We start from the raw sequence: 19,569 nt of genomic DNA, 5'->3' as shown, positions 1-19,569 counted from the left end.
CATTTCCGGGAATGAAAGCAAATCACTCTGAACCAGATATAGAATGATCCTGGCCTGAGGGTTCTTTAATGGTTAACCGGCCCAGAATGACCCTGGTCTGAGAGCAAGTCCCTTCGAAAACAGACACACAGTGATCCTGGATTGACAGAAAATCGGTTTAGACCGACACAGAATGACCCCTGACCTCTCGGATTTCCACTATGAAAATCCCAAAGAGGGAACCATACTCCCAGACCAACGAGCAGCCGACAGTAATGTGCGCATCCTATTGTATATTAAAACTGCATACTCTGACGGTAATGAAGAAAGCTATTCGGCCCAACGTGGTTGTGCTGTGTCTCTGAGAGAGCGATCAAATTAGTCCCCCTCTCCATAGTCCTGCGAATATAGAAACATACATAGAAACATAGAAAATAGGTGCAGGAGTTGGCCATTCGGCCCTTCTAGCCTGCACCACCATTCAATGAGTTCATGGCTGAACATTCAACTTCAGTACCCCCTTCCTGCTTTCTCGCCATACCCCTTGATCCCCCTAGTAGTAAGGACCTCATCTAACTCCTTTTTGAATATATTTAGTGAATTGGCCTCAACAACTTTCTGTGGTAGAGAATTCCACAGGTTCACCACTCTCTGGTTGAAGAAGTTCCTCCGCATCTCGGTCCTAAATGGCTTACCCCTTATCCTTAGACTGTGACCTCTGGTTCTGGACTTCCCCAACATTGGGAACATTCTTCCTGCATCTAACCTGTCTAACCCCGTCAGAATTTTAAATGTTTCTATGAGGTCCCCTCTCATTCTGATGAACTCCAGTGAATACAAGCCCAGTTGATCCAGTCTTTCTTGATAGGTCAGTCCCGCCATCCTGGGAATCAGTCTGGTGAACCTTCGCTGCACTCCCTCAATAGCAAGAATGTCCTTCCTCAGGTTAGGAGACCAAAACTGTACACAATACTCCATGTGTGGACTCACCAATGCCCTGTACAACTGTAGCAACAGCTCCCTGCCCCTGTACTCAAATCCCCTCGCTATGAAGGCCAACATGCCATTTGCTTTCTTAACCGCCTGCTGTACCTGCATGCCAACCTTCAATGACTGATGTACCATGACACCCAGGTCTCTTTGCACCTCCCCTTTTCCTAATCTGTCACCATTCAGATAATAGTCTGTTTCTCTGTTTTTACCACCAAAGTGGATAACCTCACATTTACCGACATTATACTTCATCTGCCATGCATTTGCCCACTCACCTAACCTATCCATGTCGCTCTGCAGCCTCATAGCATCCTCCTCGCAGCTCACTCTGCCACCCAACTTAGTGTCATCCGCAAATTTGGAGATACTACATTTAATCCCCTCCTCTAAATCATTAATGTACAGTGTAAACAGCTGGAACATAAGAACATAGATTTTCCCTTTGATAAATGTATTGGGCCTGAAGTCACTTTGCTAGGCTTCCCCTGGGCGTGTGGCTAAAATAGGAATAAGGTTCCACACCTACCTTTTGCTCCTGCGTCTGAGGATTTCTCTTCCCGCGCTTCGCAGCGCATTCACGTCTTGGAGCTGCGGAGGGATAAGCTGGATTCACGTGGCTCTGGACAGCCAATGAATGTACAGTATTATCATTCATATTCATAGCATCTCCGCAAGTAGAGGTTGTCATTATTACGATTGAGAACAACCCCATCACACAAGCACACGGAAAAAGTTTTTAAAAATACCTCACGCATTTAACATTAATTTAAATTAAAGTTAACAAATGTGTTGGATAAAAAGATACTTTTCGAATTCTTCAAAAAGTTTGGTATTTAGGGTTTAAATTAAACCTTTCTTAGTGGACAGGGGTTTTAACATAAAAATGTTGTTACATTTTATCTTTATACCTCTTTATATTTTTTATATATTTTAAAACTCTTACGCTGATAAATGTAGGCTATGCACCTGCTTTTCCCAGGCGCAAGCAATTTAAGGACGTTCGCTGGGCAATAGATGGGCAAATAGCGCACACTCACCCATGCGAATGTCCTTTTCCTGAAGAAGCGTTGGATCTGTCATGCAAACATTTGACATTGGAAAAGCTGGTTTAAGTGCATGCTCCTCGCACGCCAAAGAAGGGCATTTATGGGTCCTTGCCGGTTGTATACGTATTCTGTACAGACCCAGTGCGGCCGAAATTACAGGCCCTATATTCATTTGAGACATGACATGACCAAAGTACAGCATCCTTGACAGTAAAACGCAAATTTGGCCATGAGGTTTTATGTGATTGACAAAACAACAAGAGGCTTCAAATGTTTAACAAAATAATGACGAGTATGGGATCCAGACGCACGCATGCAGATCACAATGTGACTATTCGCCTTATTCGCCTTAAACTCTGGGCCACATCTTCTCAACTTTGCAGCAACGTTAGGCATTCAATTTCGTGATTTTTGCATTGAAACAGAAATATTTCCACTGCGCCGCTTGTCCTGCCTATGCAACCAGATCGACAATGTTGAAACTATGCAATCAGCTTCTTAAAGCAAACGACTTTCCATTAGTTCAGGTGATAGGCTGTATACACGTGAAATTAAGTGCACCAGATACAGCAGAAGTAGGTGCTGCTGAAACAGCGGAGTTAGGATATTCATAAAAAGGTATGACTTGGGATGGGGCATTAGAAACAGGGGAACTCGGAGCTCCGGAAACAGGGGAATTAGAAGCTCCAGAAACACGGAAATTAGGTGCTCCAGAAACATCAACATTGGTTGATCTCTAGAAACAACGGAATGAGAGTGCCCTGCGATGACGGGAAATGGGATCATGAAACAGTTGAATTCGGATCTCCAGAAACACGGATAATTAGGATCAACAGAAACAGGAGAATTAGGACCTCCAGGTACGGGGGAATTATGAACGACACTAGAAACAGGGGAATTAGGAGACCGTAACGGAAACCTGAAAATTAATAGAGAGCTCCATAAACAGGGAAATTACTAGACAGCTCCAGTTACAGTGGAATTCTAAGCTCCGAATACTGCGGAGTTAGGAGAGGGCATCATAATCAGGGAAAGTCGGAGCGCGAGAGATACGGTAATTAGGAACAGGAAAATTAAGAGCTCCAGCACTCAGCCTTGTAAAGCAGGGGAATTAAGAGCACCAGAAAAGGAGAGTTAGCAGTTAAAGAGATGAATTAGAATCACCTGATCGAGGGGAATTATGAGCTCCAGTGACAGGGGCATTAGTTACTCAAAAACAGGGGACAAAGAATTTACTGAAACAGTAGAACGAGGAGCTGCAGCAACAGTGGAATTGGAGCGCCAGAAAGAGGATAATCTCCCCCACCACACCCAATTTGTTGCTCTCTCTCTCTGTCTCTCGCTCCCCTAACTCTTTTTCTTTTTCTACCTAGTCGTTTTCTCCCTGTTTCTGTGGTCTGTTTTCTGCACATTTCTCTCCCACGTCTGTCCCATTCTAAACCTCCGCACGTACAATCACTTCTGCATCAAACCCGTCTGTCCCTGTCTATCAACAGCTGTCTCCCCATCTCTCACTCTCTCTGTCACACCCAAATGTTTATCTCTCATTTTTTCCCTCGCCGATCTGTCTGTCTGTCTCTCTCTGTGCCTCCGCCTACTCGTTCTCTCTCTCTTTCTCTCCACGTCTATTTTCCTGCTGTCTCTTCATCTCTCTCACTCTGTTTGACCATTCCATTACCCCGCCGTCTGCCCCTGCCTCTATATCTCTCTCTGTCGGTCTCTTTCCCTGTCTCGAACACGTTTTTTTAAAAATCATTCAGAAATGTGCGCATCGCGAACAAGGACTCCTTTCCTTTATTGCCATCCTGAAACTGCCCCGTAGAAGGACGGCGGTGAGCCGACTATTTGCACCGCTGCAGTCCGTGTGGTGAAGGTACTCCCGCAGTGCTGACATGTCCACCGCCTGTCTCCGTCATTCTTTCTCCCTCCCCACTCTCCTACCCGTGTCTGACTCTTGCTCTGCTCCCCCGTATGTGCCTCTCATTCTGACTCCTCGTATGTCTTTCTGTTCCTGTCTCTCCTGTATGCCTCTCTCTTTGCCACTGTCTCTGTCTCCTCATCTTCTGCCGTTGCTGTCTCCCCCATCCGTATCTCTCGCCTTCTTCCCCTGTCTGCCCCGATTGTTTCACCCAACTCTCATTTTTTCTGTCTCTTACAAGTCTCTCTCACGCCCTCTCTCTCACTCTCACTGCCTCACCCCGCCGACTGTCTCTTTCTCTCTCTATCTCTATCTCAGCCCAATCTGTTATTTTTCTGGCTTACCCACCCCCCACCGTCTGACTCTCCTGTCTGTCAATTACTGTCCCTTTCCACAATTCAGCCTCGTCTGATCCTGTTTGTCGCTTTCTATCTGCCTTCCGTTAGTTTTCTCCATCTGCCTCACCTGTCTGTCACGTAATGCCCCCTTCCATCATTCTCCCCCGTCTGCCTACTCCCTTCTGCCTTCCACGGAGATCTCTCTTTTTGTCACGCGTTTAATCACATCCCCGTCAACAGAAATCTTTCCAGAGAAGCTGCCTGACTGGTTGAGTGCATCAAACGTTTTCTGATTTCATTTTAGTTTTACAGGATTCGCAGTCCTTTGCTTTTGAAACTAAAAAGTAACATAAGTTAACGACATTGGGGATTCGAAAATCTAGCCGTTTCTTCAACGGCACACTTGATTCATGCCTGGTGTGTATCCTCCCTGCTGCCAGGCAAAGAACAACACTGAGTGGGTGCAGAACATTTTGAGGGGTGAAGGAGAGCAGCATAAGCCGTGATCTATGTGCTAACCAATGACATAAGAAAACAAGGGGATGTGTTTCTTCAGTCAGAGCTTCAGGTGCATTTGAGGAAATTAATGAGCAGGACAACAAAGATATTCCATGGATTATTCCCCTTGCCCCGCGCTATTGACTTTAGAAATAGCAACGTGTGTCTGGATGCACGAGATTGGGGTACAGAATCGTGGGGTATTGTTACCAGTTCTGGCGCAGGAGCAACCTGTTATAGTAGGTTGTACATCAACAGAGCTGGGACCAAACTCATCGCGGGAAGGTTAACTCGTGGGGCGGGTGAGGGGTTGAACTAATTTGGCAGTGGATTTGTGTAACAGGATGAAACATCTGTAGATGTTGTAATTATGCCTTTATACGCAAGTCCAGATGATTATTATATATCAAATATAGCAGTGACATGGCCTCAGACAGCGCATTGCAGCCTATCCTTGGGAAACGATATACCACGGCCCGGCCAAACCTTCCCTTACAGCGAGCAAAATCACAGGAAAAACAGGCATAGCAGAAAATGCTGAGGACCGTAGAGAGTAAAATGTTCTTTGATCGGTGATAATTCTAAATAGATTTTGGTGTTTCTGTGTTAAATTGCAATTTCTTCTGTGGGATATAAATATATTTTGTATATCTATCTTAGTGTTTATGTATTTGAATGCAACAGGTTATTTTTAATTGAATTGTGGAGAATCTGTGTTTGTTCTAAATGCATTTTCTGTGTCTATCTTTGTATATCTATGTTACTTGTAAACACCGCGCAAATAAACGTAAATACAATTACAGCACAGAGATACTTAGAGATAAATTCATAAAGAAAACAGAGATTAAAACAAATTCATTTATAATAATACAGAGATGAACACAAATAATTTGATTATCAAGGTTCCACACAATTTTATTTACAAATCACAGATAGATGCACAAATATATTTATAATTTTTTCGCAAGGATATCAAATTATTTAGAAATAACAAAAGATTACACACAAAAATAAAACACGTCTATCGCGAAAATCTATGGAACTGAAGGCTTTTTGCAGATAGCCGGCACAGACACAATGTGATGAATAGCTTCCTTCTGTGTTGCATGATTCGACGATTCTTTGTCTTCTTGCTTGTAAGGCATGTAGAACAGGCAGCTGTATGATGGGAGCACTGAGCCCGAAAACCATGCAGCTCTAGTGGCGCAATCAGTTAGTGCATGGTACATATATGACAGTACAGGCCTGGGAAATATCGAAGTTATGAGGTCGACCCTCACCTAGAACAGCTGATGCTTTTGCCTTTGATGTTTGTACTTTTCAGAGTCTGAGGCAGTTTTGTATTTATTCATCTTTCTTGTCGATTCCGCCATATGCTCCGGTGCTGTCTGTCTCACTCGGTGCGGTCATCTCAGTGTCAATCTGTGGGTTATTTCTGATGAATAACCGTGCCTGTTCCCCACTTGAAATAAATGAGTAGTTCAACCAATTCCTCATCTGGCTCGAGGGAACGAATGAACCAACATTTATAACAAGATATCGTTTATTGTAAATATAACATTCCCTCTTGTGTGTGATAAGTTCAATTCTGTACAAAACCAAACTTTGATCAGAACATGTTTCCAATAAGCCGCCTGTTAATGTATTGTCGCAAGCGCTACCATTATGGCTCAAGGAGTTACATAATTAACAAACATAGAAATCAAGCAATGAAACGGTAGAGATGGTTCTGAGACTGTGGAATGCCCTCGCCCAGTGCAACATTTAAAACATTGTTTAAAAACTGGCAGCGTGCAAAAAAAGGGAAGAGAGGGAAGTGAGCCACAGAAAATCCACGGGAGTTTCGGAATCTTCGGGAGTTTTTGTCTGACCACAGCATAGTTGCGCATGGCACGGATATTGTTGCTGTTAAATATTAATAACATGCAACGTTTGTTTGCAGCTGTTTCTGTTTCTGTCCATTTTAACTAACTAATTCTTAATTCCATTTGCCTGATTCCATAAATCTTCGTATCATTGCCTAATAAAAATCGATCAATATGAAACTTGAAAATATCAATTGCCCCCAACCTCGATAGATTTTTAGGGGAGGAGTTATAAGACAGTTGGAATAGGCAGCTCTATGATGGAAGCACTAATACCACACAGCATCGGCACACAATTCTAGCGACGGAATCGGATAGCGTGCAATACTTTTATAACATAAGCCCTAGTAACGGCCGAGGTTTTGTTTTGGAGCCTCACCTCGAACAGCTGATCGCTTTGTTTGTGACATTTCGACAATAATCGAAGGCACAATTGATGTATCCCCAAACGTTGTCTACATATTCTCTGTTTTATTCCAGCACATAATATTGCAACGGAGGATGAGAGTTGTACGTATTTGTGGGACGGAGTGGAGGCGTTTTGACATTTAATCAGTAACTCTGATTTAAAGAATAATGTGCCAGAAACACACTCGATTTCAAAGAGAAGATATGCAAACGCATTGGTTATCTCCACATAATTCCTGCACCACATTCAACAGAAACAAGGATTTTCCTGAACATTTCGGTAAAAATGTTGTGTTCAATGTTTGAATGGCTCGTGCATTGGACATTCGCTGATTCTGTTCTATAGAAACATTTAAATGTTTGTCGTTTCGAATGCCATCAAATTCCAAATGTAAATTAATAGAATAGTTGCCGCACAGCAGGAGGCCATTCGTCCCATCGCGATCGTGCCAGCTCTCAGTTCTTTTCCCATAGCCCTGCAGGGCATGGTTGGCTGGTTCCGAGGCTTGGAAAATAAATGTTTGCGGCAAACTGCAACTGTCTGTGATAGCCGGAAGGTTTAATGTTTTGGGCCTAAAATTCACTCAGGGTTACCTCCTCTTCGCATGTATCTTTCTATCTCTCCCTATCTCTGCCTCTTGTATTTCTCTGGTTTTCGCTGATTTACTTCTCAGGTTTCAATGGACGGCCTGGGCTGATCTAACCTGCAACAAGGGCAGCAATGGGTAAAGAAAGACATGGACTATAGGACAGGAATGGTGTAAATTCGGGTGCAAGTATGTTCCTTCGCGCACTCAGTGAAATAAAGCAACACCGAATAAAGTTGCCTAAAGGTAGAGTGTAGCTTATGAGGATGCCGAGACAGACGACAATATAGAGCTATTAATGTTTATATATCTTATTTGATAATACAGGTCACATATTCAAAACTAGTTTTGTAAATACATTTTAATTTTGTTGACTTGCAATAGTCAGCAATGCTCGTACGGCAGTTGGATGCCTGTGTCCAGTTGGAAAGCTGTCTGAAAGAACATGCAGAACATTGACTTTCTGCTGAGCAGACCATGAGCCTCCTTCTTGAAAATGGTTCTTCATTCCTGCTAAGAGAGGATTAAGCATCATGAGAGTTAGATGGGACTCTGCCCACTTGTATAGCAGGACGTGTAGGGGGCATTTTCCCTTCCTTAAAGAACAGTAATGACTCAGTTGCAGAAGTTGCTCGCACCACTCACCATTCGGCCCAAGGATGAGCCGAGCCGATCACGTGGAGTTAATACATAGAAAACTTAAAATAGGTGCAGGAGTAGGCCATTCGGCACTTCTAGCCTGCACCGCCATTCAATGAGTTCATGGCTGAACAGGCAACTTCAGTACCCCATTCCTGCTTTCTCGCCATACCCCTTGATCCCCCTCGTAGTCAGGACTTCATCTAACTCCTTTTTGAAAATATTTAGTGAATTAGCCTCAACAACTTTCTGTGGTGGAGAATTCCACAGGTTCACTACCCTCTGGGTGAAGAAGTTTCTCCTCATCTCGGTCCTAAACGGCTTACCCCTTATCCTTAGAATGTGATCCCTGGTTCTGGACTTCACCAATATTGGGAACATTCTTCCTGCATCGAACCTGTCTGAACCTATCAGCATTTTAAACGTTTCTATGAGGTCCCCTCTCATTCTTCTGAACTCCAGTGAATACAAGCCCAGTTGTTCCAGTCTTTCTTGCTAGATCAGTCACGCCATCTCGAGAATCAGTCTGGTGAACCTTCGCTGCACTCCCTCAATAGCAAGAATATCCTTCCTCGTGTTAGGAGACCAGAACTGTACACAATGCTCCAGGTGTGGCCTCACAAAGGCCCTGTACAACTGTAGCAACATCTCCCTGCCCCTGTATTAAATCCCCTCGCAAAGAAGGCCAACATGCCATTTGCTTTCTTAACCGACTGCTGTAACTGCATGCCTACCTTCAATGACTGATATACCATGACACCCAGGTCTCGTTGCACCTCCCCTTTTCTTAATCTGTCACCATTCAGATGTCTCTCTGTTTTTACCACCAAAGTGGATAACCTCACATTTATCCACATTATACTTCATCTGCCATGCATTTGCCCACACACCTAACCTATCCAAGTCACTCTGCCGCCTCATTGCATCCAATGAATACAATTCCTCCAGTCTGTAAATTCAGTTGGCATATCAAGAGAAAAATAATAAATCACCGTGACTTACTCAGTGAGCGCGCAGCATAAAGCATAAGGTGTTTATTTATGGTATGTGCCATAATGTTATCACGAAATTGCAGTTTTGAGGAGATTTGGATTCAAAGCATAATTTATGTAATATTCAGTCAAATGCTTGGAAGGGTTATCAGTAACAAACGCTTAACAAAATAAATTAACACAAACGATTAGCAGTCCATCGCCTTAACCTCTCATCTACCATCTAGCACAACTCAGCTATTCCATTTCAGGCTTTTTGCATCCATACAGAAATACGCTGCAACAAATCCCCGTCACATGTTGTCCTGCCCGTGTACCCAGATCGACAATGTTGAAAATGTACAATCAGCTTCTGTAAGCAAACGGCCTTTAGCTACTACAGGATGATTGTGAAATGTCTCATCAAAAGATGAGGTACGGGCCACTTTTAAATAGGCCAGGCAGCCTGGCCACGCCGGTTTCAAAACCGACCAATATAGAACTCTCTACAGTTAGACCACATTAGGTATACTGTGTGCAATTCTGGTCGCTATATTATAAAATAAAGTAGAGAGTCACTTGATAGGGTACAGAGAAGATGGCATACTATCAGGAAAGAATCGACACGCTCAATTTATTTTGTCGTGAAACAAGAAATCTGAGGGGTGAACTAATAGAGCTCTTTAATATCTGGAAAGGTTGTTATAGAGTAAAAAAAGTGTTTTTCCACTTGTGGGGAAAGTATTACTAGAGACCATCAATATAAGAAAAATCCGCAACAATCATATTGGGAATTAAGAAACATCTTCTTTAGCCAGAGAGTGGTAAGAATGCAGAACTCGCTGCCACCAGAGAGGTTGAATCAAATATTATAGATGCATGTTAGGAGCGGTTAGATAAATATATGAGGGAGAACTGACTGGAGGGCTGTGCTGATAGTGCTGGATGCGGAAAGAGGGGAGGATGCTCCAGTGGATCACAAACGTCGATATTGACAGGTTGGGCCGAATAGCCTTTTTTTGCATTGAATATCCTATGTAATCATATGAATTCGACACCCATGAGTCCAATTCAAAAGCCAACTTCTCACAACTTTCAGACCTAGAGGAAATAACACTGATTAATATTCCTGGCTTAGGGTGTTTCAAAAATATGTCAAGATTGATGCACCTTAAAACCTACCTCGTTGACCAAGCTGTGGGGCATCTGCCGTAATTTCTCTTTTATGTAGTTCAGTGTTAGCCTTATTTGATTTGTCTTAAGCTTTTGTGGAGCGCCCTGTGACGTCTTACTATGTTAATGGCGCTACATAAATGCTAGTTGTTGTTGTTGTAGTATTTACATCATTGTCTCCCTGTTTCAGGTTTTAAAGAAAACGTGCTAGTTGAGAAGGCATTCGGCATACTTAACTTTATTAGCCGAGGTATATTGTGCAAGAGCAGTGAAGTTGTGCTTGAGCTATATAAAACATTATTTGGGCCACAGCTAGAGTACTGCATACACATCATTACAGGAAAGATGTAATTGCACTTGAGAGGGTTCAGAAGAGATTTACGAGGATGTTGCCTGGACTGGAGAATTTTAGCTATGAGTAATCATTCGATAGACTGGGTTTGTTTTCATTGGAACATCGGAAGCTGAGGGGAGACATTATTGATGTTTTCAAAATTATGAGGGGCCTAGACAGAGTTGATAGGAAGGATCTATTTTTCTTAGCAGAATGGTCAACAATCAGGGTACATATATTGAAAGTCATTGGTAGCAAATTTACAGGGGATTTATACGGGAAATCTCTTCATCGAGATCAAGTTGGGAGTCTGGAACTCACTGCCTGAAAGTGTGGTAGAGGCAGAAACCCTTACCATATTTAACACACGCTTGGATATGCATTTGAAGTGCAATAACCTACAGGGCGACGGACCAAAAGCTGGAACATGGGATTCCGCTGAATAATTCTTTGTTGGCCGGCGTTGACAGGTTGGGCCGAAATATCTTTCTTCCGTGCTGTAAATAACTATGATTCTATGATTCAGTTCTAAGCGAGGATCTAACTACAGATCTGCCGGAAGTGGAGACTTAATGGGTAGAATTAAGAGACAGGAAAGGATTTAAGACAATAGTGGGAGTCATGCATTGGCCCCATAGTCGCAGCTCTGAAGTACTAGAATAAATAAATGTCGAAATTAGACAAGCGTGTAGTCAAGACAGTGTGGTTTTAATAGGGAATTTAAATTTTCATATATATTGGGATAATCGGACTAGCACCTGTCAGAAAGATTGTGAATTTGTTGAGTGTATCCGGGCTTGTTCTGCAACAATATATTTCATCACGAACAAGGGGCATACCAATTTACATTTAGTAATGAGTAACAATCCGGATATATTCAACAGCCTAGGGTTAAGTGAAAATGTATTTAATAGCGATCAAAACATGATCGACTTCAACGTTACGTTTGACAGGGAGAAACGAGATAAAGCTACTACCAATCCAGATTTCAGTAAGACCGAATTCAAGCGCCTGGGACAGGGACTGTCCACAATAAACTGGAAAAATCTGTTAATGGGTAATACGATAGGAGATGTTATAAATAATTAGAAGTGATACAGAATCAGCGTATCCCATTGGGGGCCAAAAAAAACAGGCATGGACGACTAAAGAGGTAAGGGACCACATGAAACTAAAAGGAAAAGCGTACACAAATATAAAATATAGCACAGATCCTGATGAATGGGAAAGCTACAAAGAAAATCAAAGGGGCACAAAGCAGATAGTAAGTGCTAGAAAGAGGGAGTATGAAAATCACCGACTGGTGAACTGAACAGACGCATAGCAGATGTAAGTTAACGCAGAGAATTGTGAAGTGACACACTTTGGTAGGATGATGCGAGGCAATATGAAATAATGATACAATTTTAACGGGGCCAGATTTAGACATGAACCTTTAAATCACCTATTAAGCATCTGCCTCTGGAGATCAATGATCCCAAATCCGGTCAGAATGTTCTCCCTGTATTTTATGAACCAGTTCTAAATCGTAAAAAATTAAATAGGGGGCAGGATCTGGAAGACATGGGGACTTTTCCTTTGTTAATAGCCGAATAGAGTATGAAAACAAGGAAGTTATGCCAAACAATTATAAAACACTTATGACATCTTAGCTGGAATATTGCGTTCAGTTCTGGGCAACACGCTTTAGGGAAGAAGTCAAGCCCTTGGAGAGGGTGCAGAATAGATTTACTCGAATACTACCAGAGTTGGGGACCTCATTTATACGAAGAATCTGGAGAAGCTGGGTTTTTTCTCCTTAGAATAGAAAACGTTAAGAGGCGGTTTATGACCTAGCTTCAAAATTATGAAGTGTTTTGATAGTTAAAAAGGAAAAAGGTTCAGAATATCAAATTTAATGTGATAAAATCTCAATAGGCGCAGATGGGGGTCGAACCTATGATCTTCAGTTTACGAGATAACAGCCTTAGCACTTGGTCACCTCACCCTGATCAACTGGGTGACTTGCGACGCATTGCTACCGAATCGCACATCATTTCAATTAGGTTGTACAAGCACAGATGCATATACAATTAAATAAAGTGGGACAGTGGAACGGGCAAATGACCAGCGTTATTTAGATGAAACTATCATAAAACATTTCATTTAATCATACAGTACCGATGGAGAGTACTTGGCCCATCGTACTCTTGAACGAGCTATCCAATTAGTTCCAGATCTTTCCAAAACGCCCTGCAAAATGCGCATCTTCAAGCATTTATCCAATTCCATTTTGAGTGTTACTATTGAATCTGCAGTGCTACGGGGAAATGAAAGTGTGATGAGACTTGCTGAGAGTCAGCAGGGGCTCGACCGGCCGAATTGCATTCTTCCATGCTATAACAATTCTATGAATCGATGACTCTATGATTTACCAATCATTCAGGCAGTGCATTACAGATCACAACACTCACAGCTTAAAAACAAACACTTCTCCTCCACTTCCTTCTGTTTCCTCTGTTGTACTCTGGATGTTGCCAGGACTGGATAGATTTGGATATGTGGAAAGATTGGGGTTATTTTCGTCGGAACAAAAAGATGAGGATAATGTGGTGATATAATTGAGGTGTATAACATTATGAGGGGCCAAGAGAGTGTGCATATGAAACACATATGCCCCTGAGCAGAGAGGTCAATAATCATGGGGCATAGATTTAAAATAATTGGTAAAAGAATTACACGGGAGTCGAGAGAAATCTTTTCGCCCAGAAAGAATTTGGGTCTTGAACTCACTGACTGAAAAGTTGGTCGAGAGACGATCCCTCATTACATGTAACCAGCACTTGCAGATGGATTGAATTGCTCTAATCTGCAACACTACAGATCAAGAGCTGGGACGTGGGATAAGGCTGGATAGCTCTTTCGATGGGCGGAGACAGGATGGGCCGAATCCTCTCCTTCGCTGCGGCAATTTTCTACAATTCTATGATTCTAAGAGGTGGGGAATGCTGCACATATCTGGATCCCAGCATCGACGGGATCTTGCTGTGTGGTAATTGGCTGCCGTATTGCACTACAGTACATCGAGTGACTACACTTCAAGAGGTACTTCATTTTCTATAAAGCACGTAATAAAAAATCTTAATTCAGTGGATGTGGCTGGTCTGTGCCTTATCGTGTAGTCGTAAGCTGCCAGAATGAGTGCCCATCGCTGAATGCGCGCCAAGGCTTGGCGATTGATTGCCTTGCACTCAGATAGGAGGGACGTGAGGGGTTTGTGGTCAGTGTCTAATGCAAACTTGGCCCCGGAAAGGTGTTGCTGCATCTTTTTGACACCATACACCTGTGCGAGTGCCTCGTTCTCAACCATACCGTACCGGCGCTCTGCGCGCGAAAGTGATCTGATGGCAGAAGCAACAGGCTGCAATTTACCCACAGCATTGATGTGCTGTAAAACGCAACCGACCCCGGATGCTGACGCATCACACGTAAGGATTAACTTTTTGCCTAGGTCAAAAAAGGCTAAAACACTCTTGGAACATAGGAGGTTGCGTGCCTTATTGAAGTCGCGTTCTTGGGCATCCCCTCAAAACCAATCACACCCCTTTCTTAGTAGTACGTGGAGAGGCACCAGCAGCGTTCTCAAGTTCTGCATAAAGTTCCCAAAGTAATTGAGTAGCCCGAGAAAGGCACGCAGTTCCGAGACATTCCAGGGCCTGAGTCCAAGGTGAATTACTTCGGTTTTGGAGTCGGTTGGGCGGATTCCATCAGCGGCAATCCTTCTGCCCAAAAATGCAATCTCAGGTGTGAGAAACAGACACGTGGATTTCTTAACTCTTAGGCCTACCCGATCCAATCGACTGAGTATTTCCTCAAGATTGGAGAGTTGAGAGTCGGTGTCACTGCCCGTGATGAGTATGTCATCTTGAAACACAACCGTCCACGGGATGGACTTGAGCAGATTCTCCATGTAGCACTGGAATATCGCAGCCGCGGACCTGATGCCGAATGGGCATCGATTGTACCCAAAAAGGCCTCGATGTGTGTTGATGGTTGTGAGTAGCTTAGACTCTTCGTTCAGTTCTTGCATCTTATACGCAGATGTGAGTTCAAGTTTCGAGAAAGGTTTTCCTCCAGCCAACGTGGCAAAGAGGTCCTCCGCTCTGGGCAGTGGGTATTGGTCCTGTAGGGAGAATCTGTTTATGGTAGACTTGTAATCCCCACAGATTCGTACGGATCCATCAAGCTTCATGACGGGGAAGATGGGGCTTGCCCAGTCGCTGAGTTCCAGGGCAGAAATTAAGCCTTCCCGCAGAAGCCGGTCCAGTTAATTTTGTCTCTTTTCCCTCATCACTTATAGGTCCTTAGTTCGGTGTCGATCTTTGTGAGTTTTGGTCTGTTGCTTTTGTGCAGCCACAGCTGTTCAAATTGTTGAACGCTCATGACGGATTGACTGTCCCCCGTGTCCAGTTCCATGTTGACGGTATCCCATTGAGTAGAACCCTCATCATAATTGGAGGCGTCTTGGTGTAAGAACAGTGGACATTGATCGTGTTAACCCGCTGTACGTCGGCGTCCCCTGCACTATTCCAACCATCTTCTGGTCCGCTTTCTGAACCTTCCGATTCGTATAACAACCGAGCTGCTGTTTTTCTGCACATGCAAGCCAGATGCCGTGTGTAGTTGCAGTTTCTGCAAACGAATGCTGAAATCGACACACCCTGGTTGAGTGCCTTCCCCACATCTCCAATACAGACCGTTTCCATTATTTCTGAAGGATGAGCTGCGTCTGGCTAATCTCCCTTGAGCTTCTCTCAATCTGTTGTTGATTGGTCGCATTGTGGGTTGATGAGGTATGATCGGCCGTTCATGTGGCCCTTGATTTTCATGGCTTCTGGCGCCACTGTCTGCTGTTGAAGGCCTGCTCTCCTGCCTTTGTCTGTATCTGGGGGTAGCGGTTTGTTTCACAATGTGAATCCCTTGTTCCGATGCCTCTTTGATTGTCATAACAGAAGTATAGATCAGCCGCGTTTCTTCTTCGCCTGCCAAGAACGTCTGTGCGACCAGTGCTGCTGCCTGAAGAATCAAGTTCTTAGTCTCTGTAAGCTTTCGGAATATGCCTGCGTAGCCTATTCCTTCAATAAAAAAGTCTCTCAATACTTCTCTCCTTAGTTCATCGGGGAACTCACATGTACTAGCCAGCCTCTGAAGTTCCGCCACGAAGTCGGGTATGCTTTGGCAGAAACAGCGTCTGTAGTTGTAGAACATGTGTCTGGCCATGTGCAGGCTGTTCGCTGGCTTCAGGTGGTCTCTCACTAGTGCGCTCAACTCCTCAAATGACTTGCTTGCTGGTTTCTTGGGAGCCAGCTTGTCTTTCATTAAAGCGTATGTTTTCGATCCGCAGCTGGTCAGGAGATGGGCTCTTGTCTTGTCTGCCTTATGGTCGCCCAGCCAGTCTCTCGTCACAAAGCTTTGCTAGAGCCTTTCTATAAAGTCATCCCAATTTTCTCCAGCATTGTATTACTGATCTGAGCTGTTGGTAGTCATTATGTGGGTTCTGTGATCCCATCCTCGTCGCCACTGTAAAGTCCTGAGTCTAATGTACTGAAATACACGAGACACATGCTGAAGTCAAGGTACTCAGGACCTGCACCTTCAATTCACAGCTCTCCAGTGCTGCACTTGCCTGAGACCTCCCTTTATATACTTCAGTGGGACAGGTATGGAGTGTCTCCTGCAAGTGCACCCCTAGTGGTAAGGTATGCTTATTGTTACAGGTAATATCCAGTTACAGCCATGTATAGCATGATAAGATACAGTGATACACAGTAATTTGAGATACATGACAGGGTGCAAACTCGGGGCAAATGCTATATCAAGGAGTGGGTTTGGGTTGGATGAGCATATTTTGAGTAAATCAACAAATGCGCTGCGATCTGGGTGCGCACCGGCGCAGGCAACCCCAATGTAACTTGGAACACAATAGTTTAACAATTCGGTCATTGCAACAGAAATCATACTCCTCCTCAAACTCCGCAGGATGATCCGGGATTACGAGAAAATCCGTTCTAAAGGGACAATTATGAACCGGAACTGACAACCATCCCATTTAAACAGACACAGAATGATCCGCGACTGCAAGCACATCCCTTTTAAACAGATGCAGAATGACCCTTGACTGACATCTGTTCCCTTTTAAAAGAATAAAGTGTGTTTTCTATCATCCCTGAAGGCAATTGTGCAGTGCGTGAGTGAGCGTGGGGCTCAGGACCACGCGGGGCTGGGATGGTGATTGAAGCCACATGTCAAAGACAGGCAGGAAGGAGGGAGGGACGAAAAAGCAACTCAGTCAAAAAGCCAATTCACCAATATATATATATTTAACATTTTAAGAAAATAAATATATTTAAATTTTATTTAAAATGATTCATTAACTGGATATTTTTTGATTGAACGAAGGCTGTGTGACTGGAAGAAATATATTGGAAATGACGGGGTGCAGTCAGTAAATACCAAAACACTGTAAGCCCAAGATGGAAGACAAGCCATGAGGGAAGAGGTGGGCTACAAAGGCGATCTTTTAAAGTCGCGTGTGTCATTCTGCTGGATCTGACAGCAGCTGTTTGTGCTGTGAAAGAGGTCAAATGTAATAGAGCCCAGTGCAGGCAGAAAAAGCACAGTTATCGTGAATGTTAAAAAGTTGGGATCGTAAATAATTATATATATATATATATATATACATGTAAACACAAAGTCAGTCAGTCAGTCATGTCTTGTCTTGTCTTGCTTTGATTTGATTTGATTTGAATTTCAAAATACGGGTGGAGGATGCCATCATGTTACACAGCCCACACGCAAGCCCTGGCTAAAACCGCTATATTTCTAATTTGTGTATATTCCCTTCTTTCCGATGTACAATAGCAAAATCCCATAGCACATTCTTGTACCGTCAGAGAGTCCACGAAGGATTGTTCAATCAAATCAGTATGGCTTCAAATTGCATGAAATGCATGTTTCTCACATGACATGAAATGCACAGTAAGATCGCACAGCACGTTTGCACACACTCTGCCTTACAGAAACAAACAAAAAAAGTAAAATTCTTGCACCATCCAAAGGCAGTTTTTGAAATTTGAAATGTGAAATCCGGGACAGTCAGCACATCGCTTTTAAACAGACACAGAATGATCCGGGACTGATAGCACACCATTTTAAACAGACTTGGAAAGATCCCGGACAGGCAGACCATCCCCTTAAAAGGGATACGGAAACAGAATGAATAAAAACAGATAATTGTGTAAAACTCAGCAGGTCGTGCAAATTCTGTAGATGAAGAACCTGGTTTCACGTTCTGTCGGATAATCACACCGATATTTTAGGAAATGTTAAAGATGACAATTTTTTTCAACAAAAATAGCGCCGGGAAAAAAATACGCAGTGAGAAAGGTCAAAAGGAAACGTCTGTGATACAGTAAACGCAGGAGTGATTAAATAATTAATGGCACAATGGGAAACGGCAAAGTGGGTGGTAATCGGGCAATAAGGTAACAAAGGATGGTCTGGTGGAGGTGTTAGTGGGAACTGCAGAACAATTACCAGACAATGAGATCGGTGCTTATGATCCGATACATTGTACCTAATGTTGAGGCCAGAAGACAAAAACATGCCTGCAATAGATGGTTCAACGCCTTTTAATCAGACCAGGCAGCTTGGCCAACCCGGATTGTTTTCTTGTCCGGTTTGAATTCGGCAGCCAGGGGACTAATTCAAAAGCTAGCTTCTCACATCTTTTCAGCTCCAGAGAAACAGGATGCACTCATATTTAGGGCAGAGTTGGAGATTGACGCTAAATGTCTGCTTATCCCAGTTGAGGTGCGGTTATGCGTACAGACAGGAATATATAATGATCAAGTATTGGCCGGAACCAAACACAGGTTTAGGTTATCCAACGAGACACAGAGCCGCGTACCTCTCAGACACTTTAACTTTACTCAGTTGTGTGAGTTTCACTTTGCTCTGGAATTTGGACGCTGTGGGATCATCGGCGCAAAATCACACGTTTTAATGTGAAATATTTTTATTTTATCTCATGTCGACCGGCTGTGAGAAGCGGAATTTTCAATAAAAACTGGCTGGGCTCGTACAGGATTTGTACCCGGAACCTCTCGCATTTCAAATGTGATCATCGCTAAGCTAGAATCTTACCCCGACAGCAACGAGCTGCCGACAGTGAAGAGCGTAGCTCTCAGTTTCTGACGGTAGTGAGAAAAGATATTCGGCGCATCGTGCGTGGGCTGTCCCTCCAGACCTATCTAATTAGTCCTCCTCTCCATAGTCCTATAAATGTTATCCCTTTGACGAATATATTATTAATTTGAGACATGACATTTGCAAAGTGCAGCATTCCTTTTAGCAAAAGGGGAATTTGGCGATGAGGTTAAATGTGATTGACAAACGACGAAATGGGATCAAAACTGTAGCACAACAACGACGAGGATGGGATTCGAACCCATGCGTGCAGAGCACAATGGATTAGCAGTCCATCGCCTTAACCACTCGGCCACCTCGTCTCTTATTAATCGCGAAATCACACATTCAATCTGCTGCTTTTTGTATCCAAAGAGAAAAAATGTGCAAGAAAGTCCATTTCACAGCTTGCTCTGCCTGTGCAAACAGATCGACAATGATGAAAATGTGCCATTCTATTCTTAAAGCAAACAGCCTTCTTTCATGTCAGGTGAGTGACTGCAAGAGATGGTTGGTTTTTCGGCAGCATCACAACAAATAATATAAAATTTCATACAGCGTACTAATCGACCACGTCAGGACTCGAACGGAACA

At 43.4% G+C, this 19,569-nt stretch overlaps 1 non-coding gene across 1 annotated transcript; it reads right to left on the bottom strand.

The window, feature by feature from the left end:
- Positions 1-19,216: 19,216 nt before the first annotated feature.
- trnas-gcu (transfer RNA serine (anticodon GCU)) lies at positions 19,217-19,298 on the bottom strand. The gene has a single exon. It is a non-coding gene; the product is annotated as a tRNA-Ser (tRNA).
- Positions 19,299-19,569: the final 271 nt, after the last annotated feature.

Source organism: Pristiophorus japonicus, unplaced genomic scaffold (genome assembly GCF_044704955.1).
Source record: "Pristiophorus japonicus isolate sPriJap1 unplaced genomic scaffold, sPriJap1.hap1 HAP1_SCAFFOLD_29, whole genome shotgun sequence".
Lineage (NCBI taxonomy): Eukaryota > Metazoa > Chordata > Chondrichthyes > Pristiophoridae > Pristiophorus > Pristiophorus japonicus.
The sequence above is the reverse complement of the archived record's forward strand: the minus strand, read 5'-3'. Positions and strand labels throughout refer to the sequence as shown.